General features: G+C 49.5%; 1 pseudogene; it reads left to right on the forward strand.

The window, feature by feature from the left end:
- Positions 1–15,799: 15,799 nt before the first annotated feature.
- Positions 15,800–17,929, forward strand: LOC127341523 (protein IQ-domain 26-like; annotated as a pseudogene).
- The last annotated feature ends 832 nt before the right edge of the window (positions 17,930–18,761 follow it).

Genomic DNA, 18,761 nt, shown 5'->3' on the forward strand with positions numbered 1-18,761 from the left:
AAGAATGAAATCTCTGGTTAAAAATTGCCCAACCCATGGACTGACTACTTGGATGATCATCCAAACCTTTTATGCAGGACTGAATTTTTCTTCACGGAACCTATTGGATTCAGCTGCTGGAGGTACCTTTATGTCCATCACTCTTGGTGAAGCAACAAAGCTTCTTGATAATATGATGATCAACTACTCTGAATGGCACACGGAAAGAGCTCCACAAGGTAAGAAGGTAAATTCTGTCGAACAAACCTCTTCCTTGAGTGATAAGATTGATGCTATTATGTCCATGCTTGTGAATGATAGGACTAATGTTGATCCTAATAATGTTCCGTTAGCTTCATTGGTTGCATAAGAAGAACATGTTGATGTGAACTTCATTAAAAATAATAATTTCAACAACAATGCTTACCGGAACAATTCTAGTAACAACTATAGGCCATATCCTTATAATAATGGCAACAGCTATGGTAATTCTTATGGGAATTCTTACAACAATAATAGGAACACACCCCCTGGACTTGAAGCCATGCTTAAAGAATTTATTAGTACACAAACTGTTTTTAACAAATCTGTTGAAGAAAAGCTTGGGAAAATTGATATACTTGCTTCTAAAGTCGATAGTCTTGCTGCTGATGTTGATCTCTTGAAATCGAAAGTTATTCCTAATGAGAATCATCATAATAAAATTGTTACTACAGCAAATGCCATCCAAGTTAGAATTAATGAGAATATAAGATTGATGGCTGAATTGCGTGCTAGGTGGGAAAGAGAAGAAAATGAAAAAGAAGATAATATAGCTAAAGTTTGGACTATTACCACCACTAGTAATGCTAATGCTACACAAGTTGCTGCACCTCCTACTACTAATAATAAAAGAATTGGTGTTAGCAATGTTTCCACTTCTAATGCAAAGCGCGAGAAACTGCCTGAAACTGCTAAAGCTCGAAATCGCTCGTGATAAAACTGCTGAAATTTTTTCCAACATTGGGGATGATGATCCCATTGCTTTAGATTATAATGGTTTGAATTTTGATGATTGCCACATCTCTGAAGTTATAAAGTTCTTGCAAAAACTTGCTAAAAGTCCTAATGCTAGTGCTATAAATTTGGCTTTCACACAACATATTACAAATGCTCTCATAAAAGCTAGAGAAGAGAAACTAGAGCGTGAAGCCTCTATTCCTAGAAAGCTAGAGGATGGTTGGGAGCCCGTCATTAAGATGAAGGTTAAAGATTTTGATTGTAATGCCTTATGTGATCTTGGTGCAAGTATTTCTGTTATGCCTAAGAAAATTTATAATATGCTTGACTTGCCACCGCTGAAAAATTGTTATTTGGATGTTAATCTTGCTGATCATTCTACAAAGAAACCTTTGGGGAAAGTTAATAATGTTCGCATTACCGTTAACAATAACCTTGTCCCCGTTGATTTTGTTGTCTTGGATATTGAATGCAATGCATCTTGTCCCATTATATTGGGAAGACCTTTTCTTCGAACTGTTGGTGCTATCATTGATATGAATGAAGGTAATATAAAATATCAATTTCCTCTCAATAAAGGTATGGAACACTTCCCTAGAAAGAGAATGAAGTTACCTTTTGATTCTATTATTAGAACAAATTATGTTGACACTTCGTCTCTTGATAATACTTGATATACACTTTCTGCGCCTAGCTGAAAGGCGTTAAAGAAAAGCGCTTATGGGAGACAACCCATGGTTTTTACTACAGTATTTTGTTTTTATTTTGTGTCTTGGAAGTTGTTTACTACTGTAGCAACCTCTCCTTATCTTAGTTTAGTGTTTTATTGTGCCAAGTAAAGTCGTTGATAGTAAAGTTCATACTAGATTTGGATTACTGCGCAGAAACAGATTTCTTTGCTGTCACGAATCTGGGCTGTTTTCTCTGTAGGTAACTCAGACAATTATGCCAATTTACGTGAGTGATCCTCAGATATGTACGCAACTTTCATTCAATTTGAGCATTTTCATTTGAGCAAGTCTGGTGCCTCAATAAAATTCGTCAATACGAACTGTTCTGTTTTTGACAGATTCTGCCTTTTATTTCGCATTGCCTGTTTTGTTATGTTCGATGGATATTTTGATTCCATTGACTTTCAGTAGCTTTGTGCAATGTCCAGAAGTGTTAAGAATGATTATGTCACCTCTGAACATGTATATTTTGATTGTGCACTAACCCTCTAATGAGTTGTTCTAAGTTTGGTGTGGAGGAAGTTTTCAAGGATCAAGAGAGGGAGATGATACAACATGATCAAGGAGAGTGAAAGCTCTAAGCTTGGGGATGCCCCGGTGGTTCACCCCTGCATATATCAAGAAGACTCAAGCGTCTAAGCTTGGGGATGCCCAAGGCATCCCCTTCTTCATCGACAATATTATCAGGTTCCTCCCCTGAAACTATATTTTTATTCCATCACATCTTATGTGCTTTTCTTGGAGCATCGGTTTGTTTTTGTTTTTGTTTTGTTTGAATAAAATGGATCCTAGCATTCACTTTGTGGGAGAGAGACACGCTCCGCTGTAGCATATGGACAAGTATGTCCTTAGGCTCTACTCATAGTATTCATGGCGAAGTTTCTTCTTCGTTAAATTGGTATATGGTTGGAATTGGAAAATGATACATGTAGTAATTTGCTATAATGTCTTGGATAATGTGATAATTGGCAATTGTTGTGCTCATGTTTAAGCTCTTGCATCATATGCTTTGCACCCATTAATGAAGAAATACATAGAGCATGCTAAAATTTGGTTTGCATATTTGGTCTCTCTAAGGTCTAGATAATTTCTAGTATTGAGTTTGAACAACAAGGAAGACGGTGTAGAGTCTTATAATGTTCTCAATATGTCTTTTATGTGAGTTTTGCTGCACCGGTTCATCCTTGTGTTTGTTTCAAATAACCTTGCTAGCCTAAACCTTGTATCGAGAGGGAATACCTCTCATGCATCCAAAATACTTGAGCCAACCACTATGCCATTTGTGTCCACCATACCTACCTACTACATGGTATTTCTCCGCCATTGCAAAGTAAATTGCTTGAGTGCTACCTTTAAATTTCCATTCTTCACCTTTACAATATATAGCTCATGGGACAAATAGCTTAAAAACTATTGTGGTATTGAATATGTACTTATGCACTTTATCTCTTATTAAGTTGCTTGTTGTGCGATAACCATGTTCACTGGGGACGCCATCAATTACTCTTTGTTGAATTTCATGTGAGTTGCTATGCATGTTCGTCTTGTCTGAAGTAAGAGCGATCTACCACCTTATGGTTAGAGCATGCATATTGTTAGAGAAGAACATTGGGCCGCTAACTAAAGCCATGATCCATGGTGGAAGTTTCAGTTTTGGACAATATCCTCAATCTCAAATGAGAAAATTAATTATTGCTACATGCTTATGCATAAAAGAGGAGTCCATTATCTTTGTCTATGTTGTCCCGGTATGGATGTCTAAGTTGAGAATAATCAATAGCGAGAAATCCAATGCGAGCTTTCTCCTTAGACCTTTGTACAGGCGGCATAGAGGTACCCCTTTGTGACACTTGGTTAAAACATGTGCATTGCGATGATCCCGGTAGTCCAAGCTAATTAGGACAAGGTGCGGGCACTATTAGTATACTATGCACGAGGCTTGCAACTTGTAAGATATAATTTACATGATACATATGCTTTATTACTACCGTTGACAAAATTGTTTCTTGTTTTCAAAATCAAAGCTCTAGCACAAATATAGCAATCGATGCTTTCCTCTTTGAAGGACCATTCTTTTACTTTTATGTTGAGTCAGTTCACCTATTTCTCTCCATCCCAAGAAGCAAACACTTGTGTGAACTGTGCATTGATTCCTACATATTTGCATATTGCATTTGTTATATTACTCTATGTTGACAATATCCATGAGATATACATGTTATAAGTTGAAAGCAACCGCTGAAACTTAATCTTCCTTTGTGTTGCTTCAATGCTTCTACTATGAATTATTGCTTTATGAGTTAACTCTTATGCAAGAGTTATTGATGCTTGTCTTGAAGTACTATTCATGAAAAGTCTTTGCTATATGATTCACTTGTTTACTCATGTCATATACATTGTTTTGATCGCTGCATTCACTGCATATGCTTTACAAATAGTATGATCAAGGTTATGATGACATGTCACTCCAGAAATTATCTTTGTTTATCGTTTACCTGCTCGGGACGAGCAGGAACTAAGCTTGGGGATGCTGATACGTCTCCGACGTATCGATAATTTCTTATGTTCCATGCCACATTATTGATGATATCTACATGTTTTATGCACACTTTATGTCATATTCGTGCATTTTCTGGAACTAACCTATTAACAAGATGCCGAAGTGCCAGTTGCTGTTTTCTGCTGTTTTTGGTTTCAGAAATCCTAGTAAAGAAATATTCTCGGAATTGGACGAAATCAACGCCCAGGGTCCTATTTTGCCACGAAGCTTCCAGAAGACCGAAGAGGAGACGGAGTGGGGCCACGAGGTGGCCACACCCTAGGGCGGCGCGGCCCAAGCCCTGGCCGCGCCGACCTGTAGTGTGGGGCCCTCGTGTGGCCCCCTGACCTGCCCTTCCGCCTACAAATAGCCTTCGTCGCGAAACCCCCGTGCACGAGAGCCACGATACGGAAAACCTTCCAGAGACGTCGCCGCCGCCAATCCCATCTCGGGGGATTCAGGAGATCGCCTCCGGCACCCTGCCGGAGAGGGGAATCATCTCCCGGAGGACTCTACGCCGCCATGGTCGCCTCCGGAGTGATGAGTGAGTAGTCTACCCCTGGACTATGGGTCCATAGCAGTAGCTAGATGGTTGTCTTCTCCCCATTGTCTTCTCCCCGTTACTAGTAGATGCTCTGGCCAAGTAGATGCTTGTAACTCCAAGAGGGGGTATTTATGCTCGATAGTGGGTTCATGTCTCCGTGAATCTGGGGAAGTGACGGAAATCTCTAAGATTATGGATGTGATGTTGCCACTAGGGATAAAACATTGGTGCTATGTTCGAGGATGTAGTTACTGATTACATTACGTGCAATACTTAATGCAATTGTCTGTTGTTAGCAACTTAATACTGGAGGGGGTTCGGATGATAACCTGAAGGTGGACTTTTTAGGCATAGATGCATGCTGGATAGCGGTCTATGTACTTTGTCGTAATGCCCAATTAAATCTCACTATACTCATCATAATATGTATGTGCATGGTCATGCCCTCTTTATTTGTCAATTGCCCAACTGTAATTTGTTCACCCAACATGTTGTTTATCTTATGGGAGAGACACCTCTAGTAAACTGTGGACCCCGGTCCAATTCTCTATACTGAAATACAATCTACTGCAATATTTGTTCTACTGTTTTCTGCAAACAATCATCATCCACACTATACATCTAATCCTTTGTTACAGCAAGCCGGTGAGATTGACAACCTCGCTATTTCGTTGGGGCAAAGTACTTGGTTTGTGTTGTGCAGGTTCCACGTTGGCGCCGGAATCCCTGGTGTTGCGCCGCACTACATCTCGCCGCCATCAACCTTCAACGTGCTTCTTGGCTCCTACTGGTTCGATAAACCTTGGTTTCATACTGAGGGAAAACTTGCCGCTGTACGCATCACACCTTCCTCTTGGGGTTCCCAACGGACGCGTGCTGTACGCGTATCACCTATCAAGCCTGCAAGACATTGGAGCACAATGGATAAAATAAGATTCTATCGCTTCAATCAACAAGTTTCCATCGCATGATTCAAGAAGTTTAACTATGGAGCGCGTGGTCCGTGTCTTGCCACTAAGGTGGGCTTTCGTGATGCAACCCAAACTGTCTCATCACTCTGTGCTGCTGGTGGTATTCAACAAGCCACATGCATATGAGTGGGCAGTCATCGCCGCGCCAATACGGTCAAAGCTACCATATGGCTCCTAATCCACCTGCACCATACAAATATTTCAAAACTTACAACACGCAAATGAAATTGATGAAATAGGATAGAAAAAGAGTGATGGCTTAAAATCGGTTACCTCCTCAGAGGTAAGAGTGTCCAACTCCTCAGTGTAGTGCCTGTACATGACAATTGGATCATTCGTCATCTCCAAAACATTGTCCCCAATGTATGCCCAAGTGGGCTCCCGACCAAGGTTGTTCCGGTAATGAGTCCATGGCCTCTGGTTGAGTCTCCTCGGCCGCCCAACTGATAGGCGGTTCCAGATCCACACGGAAAGTAGGAGTAAGCATCCACCAATACCGCCGCTCCCAATCCTACGACAACCTTCGTCCAACTCCATACATAAGACATTTGGTTAGTCCACGGGGGGAAAGTGCCGCATACTACTATAGAAGAATAGTAAAGATAGCTGTCGTTGCCTAATCGACGGTACCTCGGAGGAGGGATCCTCACGAGGGGGAGAAGAAGTAGGGGCCATAGGGCGGAGTGCACACGGGACGGTGGTACGCGAGTTACCCAGCTTCGGAACACCTGCACGATGACAGGGCCTACTGCTGCTTGTCTGGAATTATCTGGGCGCTTTCGCGTTGTTACAATGAGTTGTGGTTGTGTCTCTAGGGCTCCCGGGATCCGGCTTATATAGGCGCACGGATCTAGGGTTTACATGGAGAGTCCTAGCCGGAATACAAGTTGCCTAACTACGGTTCAAAGTCTTGTCGTGTACGTCAAGGATCCGCCTTCCTTCTAGGCCGTGCTGGATCCGGATACTTCATGGGCCTCCACGGATCCGGCCTCCTTCGTAGGTCGGTTGAGATCCGGCTTCCTGTTCATGGGCTGGACTTCATCCTTCATGATCTACAGCAACTGGGCCGCCCGATGGGCCACATGCCTCACCACCAACTATGGGCCACCCGGGCTTGCCGGATCTAGGCACTGCCGTTGATATACCCATAAAGTATACCCACAACAATAGCAAACCATCACCTATCGGTAGAGGCAGGAAAGTGTCGCGCTTCCCCAACTTCACTAGTGCTCCAACACCATAAGCGCCTTCAGTCAACACCAATGGGCCAACTTCCCACCACTGTCAGCAAAGAGAGTCCTCGAAAGCATATACCACAAGTACACTCGGGTGTATGTCTTGATAGTGTCATGGTTGGCCCCTTCCGGGCATGTACTAAAGTTAGTCCTAATCCAAAGGAAAGATGCGCCGACGGGAGTTCTATCCTTTTTATCTTCTGGCTCCGGAGGAGCCAGGCCAATAAGGTTCTCCATCTGCTGGCGCCACCCATCAGAAGCTGTGTTCATACACAGTGGCTCGCCCTGAATAGGAAGACAAAGGATCATGGAAACATCCTGAAGAGTAGGGGTAATCTCTCCGGCCCTCAAGTGGAAGGTGTGCGTCTCCGCCCTCCACCGACCGACAAGGACGGTGACTGCTGCGGCGTTCATGTTTGGCGCCCCCGTCTTACGAGCGTGATGAAGGGGAGAAGACCGGTAGGCTGGATGAACTCCGTGTACCGCTCGTCATACGACATGTCACTTACTTTACCGCGGTAACGAATCTTCAAGGGCTAAAGAACCTACAAGCACATCCAGAAACATAATATTATGCCATATCAAATGGAATAAAACAAGAGGTGTTAATAAAACTAAATATTAGTACCATCCCCTTTTCCGTCATATGAAAAGCCCGGTGATCCTTGTCATACTCATGATCTATGAGCCACACCATCCTACAAATACATCACACATACATGAGAATTCATATCCAAATAAGCCATCACACATACATGAGAATTCATATCCAAATATAGGGTTCATGAGAATTCATATCCAAATAAACCATCACACATACATCACATACATACATATACATACATAAGAATATGGATACACATAGATATCACACAAACACATTAATTGAAATTTGATGTCCATGGTTTCAACAAATCTAGGGTTTCAACACATAGATACATGAGAATATGGATTTCAACACATACATACATAGGGTTCCATACATACACACATACATTCATATCTAGGGTTCCAAAAAATTCATATCTAGAGTTCCATACATACATATCTATGGTTCCATGCATACATAAATGAGACTACAATATAGATTCCAACAAATAAAATTTCCAATCTAGGATTTCACATCTAGGGTTGATATCCAAATCAAGCACAATCTATGAAATTAGTGGATGAAAACATGGGGATCGAGGGAGAATACCTTCAGGAATGGATGGGGTAGAACTTGGCCGGCCAGATCTGACGAATCCTTGGTGCATTTGGTGGGGGAACAGAGGAGAGGCGGCTTGCGGCGGCAGTTCTTGAGGAAACGAAGAAAAGAGAAGATGGAAGAAAGAAGAGGGTCGGGCTGGGGCGGACGCGGGCGCCACACATAAGTGGATGTGTGGCGCCCTTCCGAGCGGCGCCACACTTTCCATGCGAACAGCGCCACACATCCTGCCACGTCGTCTGGTCAACCGCGCGCAGCGTCGACCGCGCCACGTCGGCATGGATGTGTGGCGTCGATTGCATGGGCGCCACACAGTGAGGTGTGGCGCCGATGGGAAGGGCGCCACACAAAAGGGTTAGATGGGTGAAATAGTTCGGCTGGAGGGCCAGTCTGTGTTTTTCTTTCAGAAAAGGGTTATTTTTGTGTAAATCTCCTCACCGCCACCCCTACTATGGGGGATTCCTCATACTATGCGAATCTCGCTTTCTCGCAGGGGGGCACACCTCTGCATGTCGCTGAGCGTTGAGCTCAAGCAGGCTCGACAGCCATGAGGAGGCGACCTGCCTCCTCCATGCATGGCCTCCAGCTCCCGCGAGATCTGGACGACGTGCTCCAAGTTGGAAGCATTGGTTTCCACGGGAACTTGCTCCCAGATCCTTCGGTAGCGTTGCATGTTGAAGGAGTCCAGGATCACCGCCTGCTCAGCGTCGCCCTCGAATTGTCCCTCGTCACCCCATTGTGCTTGTTCCTCCGTGGCCTCGGCATCCGCATCCTCGATGAACACCTCATTCCACTCGTCGATCTCGGAATCATCGGAGAAGCCATCGCAGTTGAACTCCGGTAGCTCGAGCTCGTTGTCAGGGTGTGGCGAGGCCACATGCTCGGCCTGCGGGGTTGCTGACAGTGTGCTTCCGTTCCATCATAGCATGGAGTAGGTGGGGGCGAGCCGGTGTGGCATTGTGATGTGGATGGGAGTGCATCGGAGGTGAGCGGAGAGGGCACATAAAATAGAACGAGCGGAGGCTGACAGTGGCGGCGTCTCCGCGTGGGGAACCAGTAGGTTCATTATAGACGGCGACCCATTGGAGGCATCGCATTTAAAGATGGAGCCGGCCATGAAGTTGCTGACATGCCGGTCCCGCCCCTAAAATCCGGTAGAGGCTTGACGGTGATTTTATTGGGCTCAGAAACACAAGCTTATTTATAGGATTGCCGGTGTGAAGCGAAAAACGACGTCAACCCTAAATTGATATTGGGGTCGATATTGGAGCTGCCCGTGGAGATGCTCTTATCCGGCCTGTTTATACGCAAGTTAAAGGTTGTTAGAAAATGTTTGTCTCGTAGAGAAAATTTGAAAGCTTTTGGGCGAGGTAGAATCTCATCATGGAGGTGTTTTGTCTTTGTCGCGGAGATGCGAGTCCGTATATATTCCCTAGGATAGGTAGACCCCATGCATCGCTGTACGTCCACGGCGATCGCCGGTGACGTCTGCGCGAAGATCCTTCGCGCCACCGCCGCGGTGTCCACCGCGCGCATGCACGTACGCTTTCGCCGCACCTGTCCCCTTGCAAACGGAGTGTGAACTTTTTTGAAAAGAAACTGACGAGGTCACTCAAAGTGCTACTCACGAGCGCGGCAAGCGCAAGGCAAAAACCCACGTACCGATGCCCAGCGTCGCCCGGCACTACTGAGGTCTGAGATGGCTCTCTAGAGGGGTCGTACGTGCACTGTGAAAAGACGAAAAGAGAAGGAACCCAAAAGTCCAAGAATTTGTATTTTTCACCGTCCCGTGCTAGACATGCATGTCAGCTCCATGGCGACGATGCCGCAGTTGCATACCGCAGCACGACCCCGCTCACCACTTTGTCCGCTTTCCAACAGAGTTTACCGGCCGGCCATGATAGCCGGGTTCTCATTTTTAAACTGCTTTATCCCTCATGACACCGACCTCTCACAGCATCACAAACCACTACGTGTGTTAGCGTCCATGCAAATTACGAGCAATAGCTTTGCAGCCACTAGAGTGAGTGATGTGGCACCATACATGGCGGCGTCACCACAAGCAACGGTACATCCTCTAACTCCGGGTTCTCCCGGTCCACCTCTGCCTGCTGGGGCCGCCTCGGCTCCACCACTACCTCGCACGTCACGCGATGGGTCTCTGCGGGGGCAAATTTGACGGTCGCGCCTGCTACGCGCCTTGCCAGCCGTTTTGCAACCATGAGCTGGCGAGCGACTTCGTCACGCTGGGAGATCTCAAACAACGCGAGAAGAGCCTGATGCTTGATGTTGCCATCATCGTCGTGGCCCCCATCCACTCACACATCGGCAATGGGTTGTTGCGGGCTCCGTATCCTCCGCCACGATGGATGCGCATCCGCAAGAGCACCAGCCGGGCTCCTACAAGCGACGACTGCACCACCGTCATATATTTGTGCCCTAAGCGTCGCCGCCCGTGCCAGCATCTCTGTCGTTGCCGCCATATCGGCTGCCCCGCCTCCCTCGTCTTCTCAGCTTGCATCGTGACCACAACCTCACGAGCCGTGGCCTAACCTGGTGTTGCTCGCATGCATCTCACTCATCTGGATCCAATTTCTTTTTGGTTTGGAATGTGGGTTCTTGTTAGGGTTTTCCCCGTCCACCTCGGCGGTGCAGTCCCTCGTGTAGGTACGGCCAGGATGACAAACGATATAGTCTGGGAGGGAGCAAGAGGAATCGAGTGGCTGCATGTGGCAAACGAAGGGTCATGCACGCGCGAACCCGAGGCCGCACATGAACAGAGCGGGATGATTAGCTAGCATTAATCGTTTCAGGTGTCAATTACATTGGCAAAATGCGTCAGGCCGCTAGGTTTGCCCCGACCCAAAAGGATACGGTGAGGACGCAGCCATAAATCTGTTTGCACACGACCCAAACTGAACAACACGGGACACATTTTGTTTGGAGATGCCCTTAAAATTTCCATCGTGCTGCCATTGTGGGGTTCTCGGCTCGTTGAGTCGTTGTATTCGCCAGATAGACGCCATCGTCGTTGTACGTCCATGGCGATCACCGGTGACGTCTCCAAAAAGATTCTTGCGCCACCCGTCGCAGCGGCCACCGCATGCACACACATGTTCTCCTTCGGAAGCGCAGTGTAACTTTTCGAAAAAGAAAACGGAGTAGGCAGTACCAGGAGCTGCAGGTCAAAGTGCTACTCACGAGCGCGCGGCAGCGCAAGGCAAAAGCTGATGCACATGCACTCGAACGAACGAACGAACGAAGGAGAAAAGCTACCACTACGCACGTACTCGCACTGCTGCTGCCGCCGCCCGCCGCTGCCCTGCGCGGCCCGGCACTACTGAGATGAAGATCGCTTTCTACAGGCGATCGCCGTCGTCGGGTCAGATACCCATCCCTCGTGGCCGGCCACCACCTACGTTCTCACCGTACGTATAAATCGGGAGCGTGCATGGCAGGAAGGACAAGCGGAGTGGGTGGTTGGCCTCACGTCAAGCCGTCAAGTACGTCGTCTCTGCTCATACCATCTCATGGCACGCATTGTGAAAAGACGAAAAGAGAAGAAGCCCAAAACTCCAAGAATTTGTATTTTTCACCGTCCCGTGCTAGCTGTTCCCTACTTCCCTTGACATGCATGGTGGCTCCAGGGCGATCGCTACGATCCCATTGGCATCCTTTATGGGCACGTTTGGTAGCATGTATGTTCCTTGGCTTGCATCGGTTCACCTTTTTTTTTGGCTCGTTTGGTTACCTAGCTGAGGCCACGTTCTTGCACGAACCGCTTCCCAGAGCACTCTCGAACCAGGCCATAGAGGAACACCCGGTTCGGCCGTTTCTAGCGAGCCACCCCCGTTTCCGCAGAAGTGGAGAACGCGACGTCCTCGTAGAGCCACCACGGAAGATGGCGGGAGCTTGCGCGGGACGGCGAAATCTCGGCGCCATGCATTCGGTCACCGCGCTTGAATTTTCGCAACCGTATATAGGGGTGGCTCTCCCACTGGCCAATCCAAATCCCCCATTTTCCCCCTTTCGAGCTCATCCACCGTTCCTGATCTAGCAACATGGCCGGCTTTACCTCACCAGCACGATCGGCGAGGCTTGCGGCGGTGACGGCGGCTGTGGCGGTGGCTACTGGCCGCGGAGGATGGTCGTCTTCTTCGTGTGCATTGATGACTTCTGTTGTGGTAAGCTTCTGCAAACCCTAGCTTCAGATCTAGATCTTTTGGGTACACAAGCGGGGTCCGAACGAATCCATTGTAGGACATTCGTTCCTCGCCGGTGGAGGTTGTCCAGGTTGCGTCTGACTCTACGATGGGGACCGTTGTCGCCGTTAACTCTTCCACTGGGACGGTGGTGCTGCCTGCTTCTTCACCAGGGTCCCCTGCTTCCCCGACCTCGGTGCTGCGTGTGGCTCCTTTGACTATAAGGCCGCTCTTACTTATCTCGTTGTTCATTGATGTGGTACTGGTAGTTCATTCATGTGGTACTTCTTAAGGATGTGTATGTGGATCTGGTACTGGTAGTTCATTCATGTGGTACTCCTTAAGGATGTAGATGTGGATCTGGTAGTGGTAGTGGTGATAGTTCATTGATCTGCTAGTGCTTAAGGATGTGCATGTGGTAGTGGTAGTGCATTGATGTGCTAGTGTTTGTCATGTAGGCGATCATACCTTTGGGCTCCCCTGATCTGTCTGCGCCTACTGTGAATGCTCAGCCATGTCTGATTGCAAGTAAACCAGCCACGGTTTGAAAACCTTAGCTATTAGAGTTTGTGTTGAACCGGTTTGTTTAGCTCGTCCGTAGTGGTGTCTGCTTCAACATGGGATTCAAGGAGCCGCAGATGAAGAAGGTAGCAGCGGATGTTCTTGCATTCGCTGGCGTACATGTCACCACTCTTCAGTTGTGTAACCACATCAGAAACTGGAGGACAAAATGGAGCGTTATTATGAAGATTAATTCTGGTCGCATTCTGGACTGGAGCGAGGATGGTTGCTGCTTCTACGGCGGTGATGAAGAGACAGCGGACGAGTACATCCAGGTACGAAGCCTCAATGAGTTCCTGCATAGATCTGAAACTATATATATGTGAATATCGTTCGCCCTAACAGTTGTTCCTTCTGGATTGCAGCGCTACACGAAGCAACGTTAGTACGTCGACACCCCGATCACGAACTACGCTCAGATGAAGACGATCTTCACTCTCCGGTTTGTGTGCAAGGCGCATCTGTTCCAGCCTAACTTGCTGGTCAAGGCTATCGACTTCATTGCAGACAATGAAGCAGATTATACCATCTACCGCAAGCTGCAGCCACCGGAGAGGAGGAGCTGGCTCAGGACCTGGCTCGACGACCAATTTCATGCTTAGTGCTTCTGCTACCTTGGTCATGATCTGCTGATTTTGGGAGGTGATCTTGTATCCCTCCATTAGCTAGGACTTGCTACAACCTGATCCCCAGTATGTAATGATGAACTCGTATCGAGGTGGTATATAATAACCCCTCGTGTCATGAACCTGTGATGCATCACGAAGTAGTTTCTTCGCTCGTGATGCATCACCCACTAAGTATTTGCTGTGTATTACCAGCACCTTTTGTGATGAACTGAATCTGATGTGTGATGTTATTCAGTACTGGGTAATCTCAACACTCTAAGTGAAGGGGTTACCACATCACTGAGCCATCTGCAACCAAACAGGCTATGGGCTGCACGAGGAGGGAAGAAAGTACTGTAAATGGGCAACCAAACGTTGGGGCCTGGATTCCTTCTCCGGCGCGCAAAAGCCTGCACAGGCTACCAAACGACCCGGCTCTCATTGTCCATGGCCCATTCGCGACGCGCAGGTGAGCCCATCTTGATGGCGCAGTAAACCATAAAATGGATGCATGCTACCAAACGTGCTCCATATGAACACAGGTTTGTGTCACATGTGGTCTAATATCATGTCCGGCGCCCTTAGACCATCTCGTGATAAGTAGGGTAGGGAAAGACAGGCCATCTTCCCATTTTTTTTCTTGCCCTGGCCACTACTCTTTCCCCAAGCCCACGTCATCAATACCAACGCAACTTAATTTCCCTCTCAAGGCATTGGAGATGCGAATGGGGCCTTTGTCACCCCATGTAGGTGGCGCCAAAGACCAAGCCGGTGGAGATGAAGGAGGAAGAGTGGGAGGCCATCCTCGCCCAGCGGAAGTGCTCCCATCTGGTGCGGTGTGTCAAGGCGAGCATCAAGAAGGAACCTTGCCATGATCCAAGGGCTGTTATCCAATGCATTTGCTAGACGATCTTTGAGGAACGGCCGATGGAGATGCCCCTGAGCCCGCTCACCACTTGTCCGCTTTCCACCGGAGTTTACCGGCCGGCCACCAGATAAGCTGGGTTCTCCTTTTTAAACTGCTTTATCATATCCCCCTGATGACACTGAACTCTCAGGCTGGTGCCAATGCACCGCCCGACTCCCGCCCCGCCACGTCAGCTTTTCTCTCACTCTCACCCCACTCTCACCCCACTCTCACACCACCTTGCCAATGCATGGGCTATAGTCCCCACTCTCACTTCTCTCTCCTCCACATCACCATTTCTTTTCCACATTAAGTTATTTCACTCGATTTTGTTTAGACATTCAAAATAATGCAAGAAATTATTCAACTAAAAATGTTACCGATTACATAATAATTAATAAAAATACAAATTATGTTTCTTGTTTTTCTAAATAGCCTATATGACAAGTGTGTACTTGTGTTTGTATTTTGAACTGAAAGAGTAAAAAAAGGAAAGAAAATAAAAGAAGGAAAGAAAATAAAATAAAAACTGACATTTAAAGAATAAAAGAAGGAAAGAAAAAAAGAAAAAAAGAAAAAAAACCGACCAGGTCTCTTCTTCTACCTCTCGCCCCTCCTCTCGCCCGCGTCGCCAACGCGCCGCCCCGCCTCCCGCCCCGCTCCCGCCTCCATCTCGCCGCCAACGCGGGCGACAGTGGCGGTAGCGGCGCTACCGCCGGGCGAGCCAGCCAGCGCCCGCCGCTCCAGTCCCGCCCGCCTCCGCCCTCTCCCGCCCCGTCGCCGCCGCTACCGCCTCCGCTACCGCCTGCGCTGGCACCGGCCTCAGGCCAGCCTCACAAATCACAACGTCGTGGCATCTGCTTGTTAGCGTCCATGCATGCAGAATTGCAGATTACGAGCACCAGCTCTGCCTGCAGCCAGTGGAGTGGAGCGAGCGAGTGATGTGGCACCATACCTATCTTTTTGAACTCTCGCTGCTCGCTGCTGCGTCTTTTTGAATCCTGAGCTTATAGCAAGTTCAGCACCAAACCAAATCGCGGCTTGTTCTCTTGCTCCCCTGGCAGGCAGGCCGTCTTTGCATGCCATATTTTGGATCGGCTCGTACGGCCGCCTTATTATTGTATCAAAACATTTGTTTAATCGCTTCTAGGAACGTTGCGCAAGCAACTCATCACTACTAGCTCGCCCCGAAGCATGCTGGCATTTATGGGCGAGTGAGTAGGACTGATAGTAGTGTTTTGTTTATTTTCGGGGAGAAATGTTGTTTTTGTCCTGTCCCGTTTCTTTTTATTCCAAACCCGCTCCCCAGCGCTGGCCTCAGTCCCAGTCCATAGCCGTAGCCGTTTCCCTCTCTTATTCAAACTTGCCCCTTTCTCACGCCTCCATTCGCTGCGCCTCACTCTCCTCTCTCACACGCCTCAATCTTCAGAGCTCGGAGTGTGCTGCTTGTTCGCGAGCCGTTGCCATCTCTGCCTGGCCGGAGCTGCGGGTGCCGGCGATGGGCAAGGCGGCGCGCTGGCTGCGCAGCTTGCTAGGCGGCGGTGGCGGCGGGAAGAAAGACAAGGAGCAGGGGAAGGAACAGAGGCGGCCGGCCACACCGAACGCTCCAGCACCCAACGCCGACAGGAAGCGCTGGAGCTTCTGCAAGTCGTCGAGGGACTCGTCATCCGAGGCGGAGCCGGCTGGCGTCGGCAACGCGGCGATCGCGCGGGCGGCCGAGGCGGCGTGGCTCAAGTCCCTCTACAAGGACACCGAGCGGGAGCAGAGCAAGCACGCCATCGCCGTCGCCGCCGCAACCGCGGCCGCCGCTGATGCCGCCGTGGCCGCCGCGCACGCCGCCGTCGAGGTCGTGCGGCTCACCAGCCAGGGCCCGGCCTTCTCCGGCCCCTTCGCGGAGCCCCGCGGGCGCGCCGCCGCCGCCGTCAAGATCCAGACCGCTTTCCGAGGATACCTGGTGAGTTCATCGGACCACCTCTCTCGAATTACAACGCGATGGTATCTTTTTTTTTAAATACTACGGCGGGCTTACGCCAGCCTGAACTTTTCATATCATCAAAGTAAAAACATAACGCGATGGTATCTCGCAAGGTTAGGCCATGATTAACCAACTTGTTGCGTTCCTGATGAATCGTCGCAGGCGAAGAAGGCGCTGCGGGCGCTCAAGGCGCTGGTGAAGCTGCAGGCGCTGGTGCGCGGCTACCTGGTGCGGAGGCAGGCGGCGGCCACGCTGCAGAGCATGCAGGCGCTCGTCCGCGCGCAGGCCTCCATCCGCGCCGCCCGCTCGCTCGCCGCCGGGCTCCCGCACCTCCGCCTCAGCCACACCCCCACGCCCGCCCCCCTCCGGCCGCCGCGCTACTCATTGGTACGTACGCGCTCCGATGCGGCCAGGCCTCGCTTGCGACCGAAGCAATCCCCTTGCTATCATTGTCTTTGCCCATCCGAGGTTGTTTTGTTGTTCTAGCCAGCCTTAACATATCCATGTTCTTGCGGTTGCTTGTGTCTGCAGCAAGAGCGGTACGCCAGCACGACGGACGACACGCGGAGCGAGCAGAGCAGCGTGGCGGCGTACTACAGCCGCCGCCTGTCGGCCAGCGTGGACTCGTCGTCGTGCTACGACCGGAGCCCCAAGATCGTGGAGATGGACACCGGCCGGCCCAAGTCCCGCGCGTCCTCGCTCCGGACGAGCCCGCCGGCGACGTCCGAGGCCGACGCCGCCGAAAACTCCTACTACCCCTACTCGGTGTCCTCGCCGCTCATGCCATCCCACCACCACAGCCACCTCCTCCTCGGCGCTCCACCGCGGATCAGCGCGCGCCACTTCCCGGAGCACGAGTGGTTCGAGAAGGCCCGGCCGGCGACGGCGCAGAGCACGCCCCGGTACTCGAGCCTGGCGCCGGTGACGCCGACGAAGAGCGCGTGCGGCGGGTACGGCAACAGCCCGTCGTCGTCGGCGCTCAACTGCCCCAGCTACATGTCGAGCACGCGGTCGTCGGTGGCCAAGGTGCGGTCGCAGAGCGCGCCGAAGCAGCGGCCGGAGGAGCTCATTCCGCGGAAGCGGGTGCCGCTGAGCGAGGTGATCGTCCTGAGGCGAGGGCGAGCCTGACTGGCGCGCCGCAGAGGCCGTCGTGCAACCGGCCGGCGGCGCAGGAGGAGGCGTTCAACTTCAAGAAGGCCGTGGTGAGCCGCTTCGACCGCTCGTCGGAGGCGGCGGCCGACCGGGACCGGGACCGGGACCTGTTCCTGCACAAGGGGTGGTGATGGTCAAGACTGTGGTGAATGTGATCAAGTATAATTAATCACCGACTTGTTAATTTCTAGTGGTCAATCCTGTAGTGCTCATGTAATCGATCGCCTTAACCCTTGTGATCAAAGTTTCCGTTGTGATTCTCTCGGATGGTTCAGAAATGAAAGTCTCCCGCTCCTCTGCTTTTCCTGTTCTAACTAAACCTTGCCACTACCTTTCTGAATGTGTATACTGTATAATCGGTACTACTTGTGTTGTTGATTTGCTAGTTAGTGGCAACTTGACACAAACATTTGCATGGGAATTAGCTGGAGGAAATATCTGAGTACTTTTTCAGGATTTCAGCAGTACACCTGGATGCATACATTATTCTTCCTCCTATCATATCAAAATTCAACCAGGCTAGAAGAGAATCTACGCAAAACTCCAAAAAGCTCACGGAAAGAAGAGGGGCAGGTTTGATTTGATTAAGTTAAGTTTAGGATTTGAACAGCGAGATGCAAACGGGACGGCGATCTCAACGGTGTACGGCCCCAGGCATTGTCCCATCGACATCGAGTGGCCGACGTACGGGCCGGCCGCCGCGCATGTTGATACGGAGATCGGAGATCATGGTGGTGGTGGCGCACTGGAGCGTGACGGGAGGGTGACGACCATGGCACTGTGCAGGCTCGAATCGGGGTCCCTCTGCCGGCTGCTCCCTCCGGATTTCGCGTCGTCGTCGGAAGAATTTCGTCGGCCTACTGTGCCGCTGATAATGTATTATATACTCCGATGTGTGCTGTGCGACTGCACGCGAGTGGCGAGTGGCGATAGTTCTTCCTCCTGTGCGCCTCTGCGGCATTGTTTCCTCGCGTGTTCTATCTCTTCGCTGCTTCCGAATGTTTTGACGTGTAAATTGTGTTTCTTGTTTTTCAAACTATTGATACAGTGCTACATTCTCTCTTTCAATTTCGACGCCCACCTTTGATCGGTCTACATTGCGTCATTACCCCTTTTTTCGATAAAGGGAATATATTAATATCAAGAAGATA

The sequence above is a fragment of the Lolium perenne genome, chromosome 3 (genome assembly GCF_019359855.2).
Source record: "Lolium perenne isolate Kyuss_39 chromosome 3, Kyuss_2.0, whole genome shotgun sequence".
NCBI lineage: Eukaryota > Viridiplantae > Streptophyta > Magnoliopsida > Poales > Poaceae > Lolium > Lolium perenne.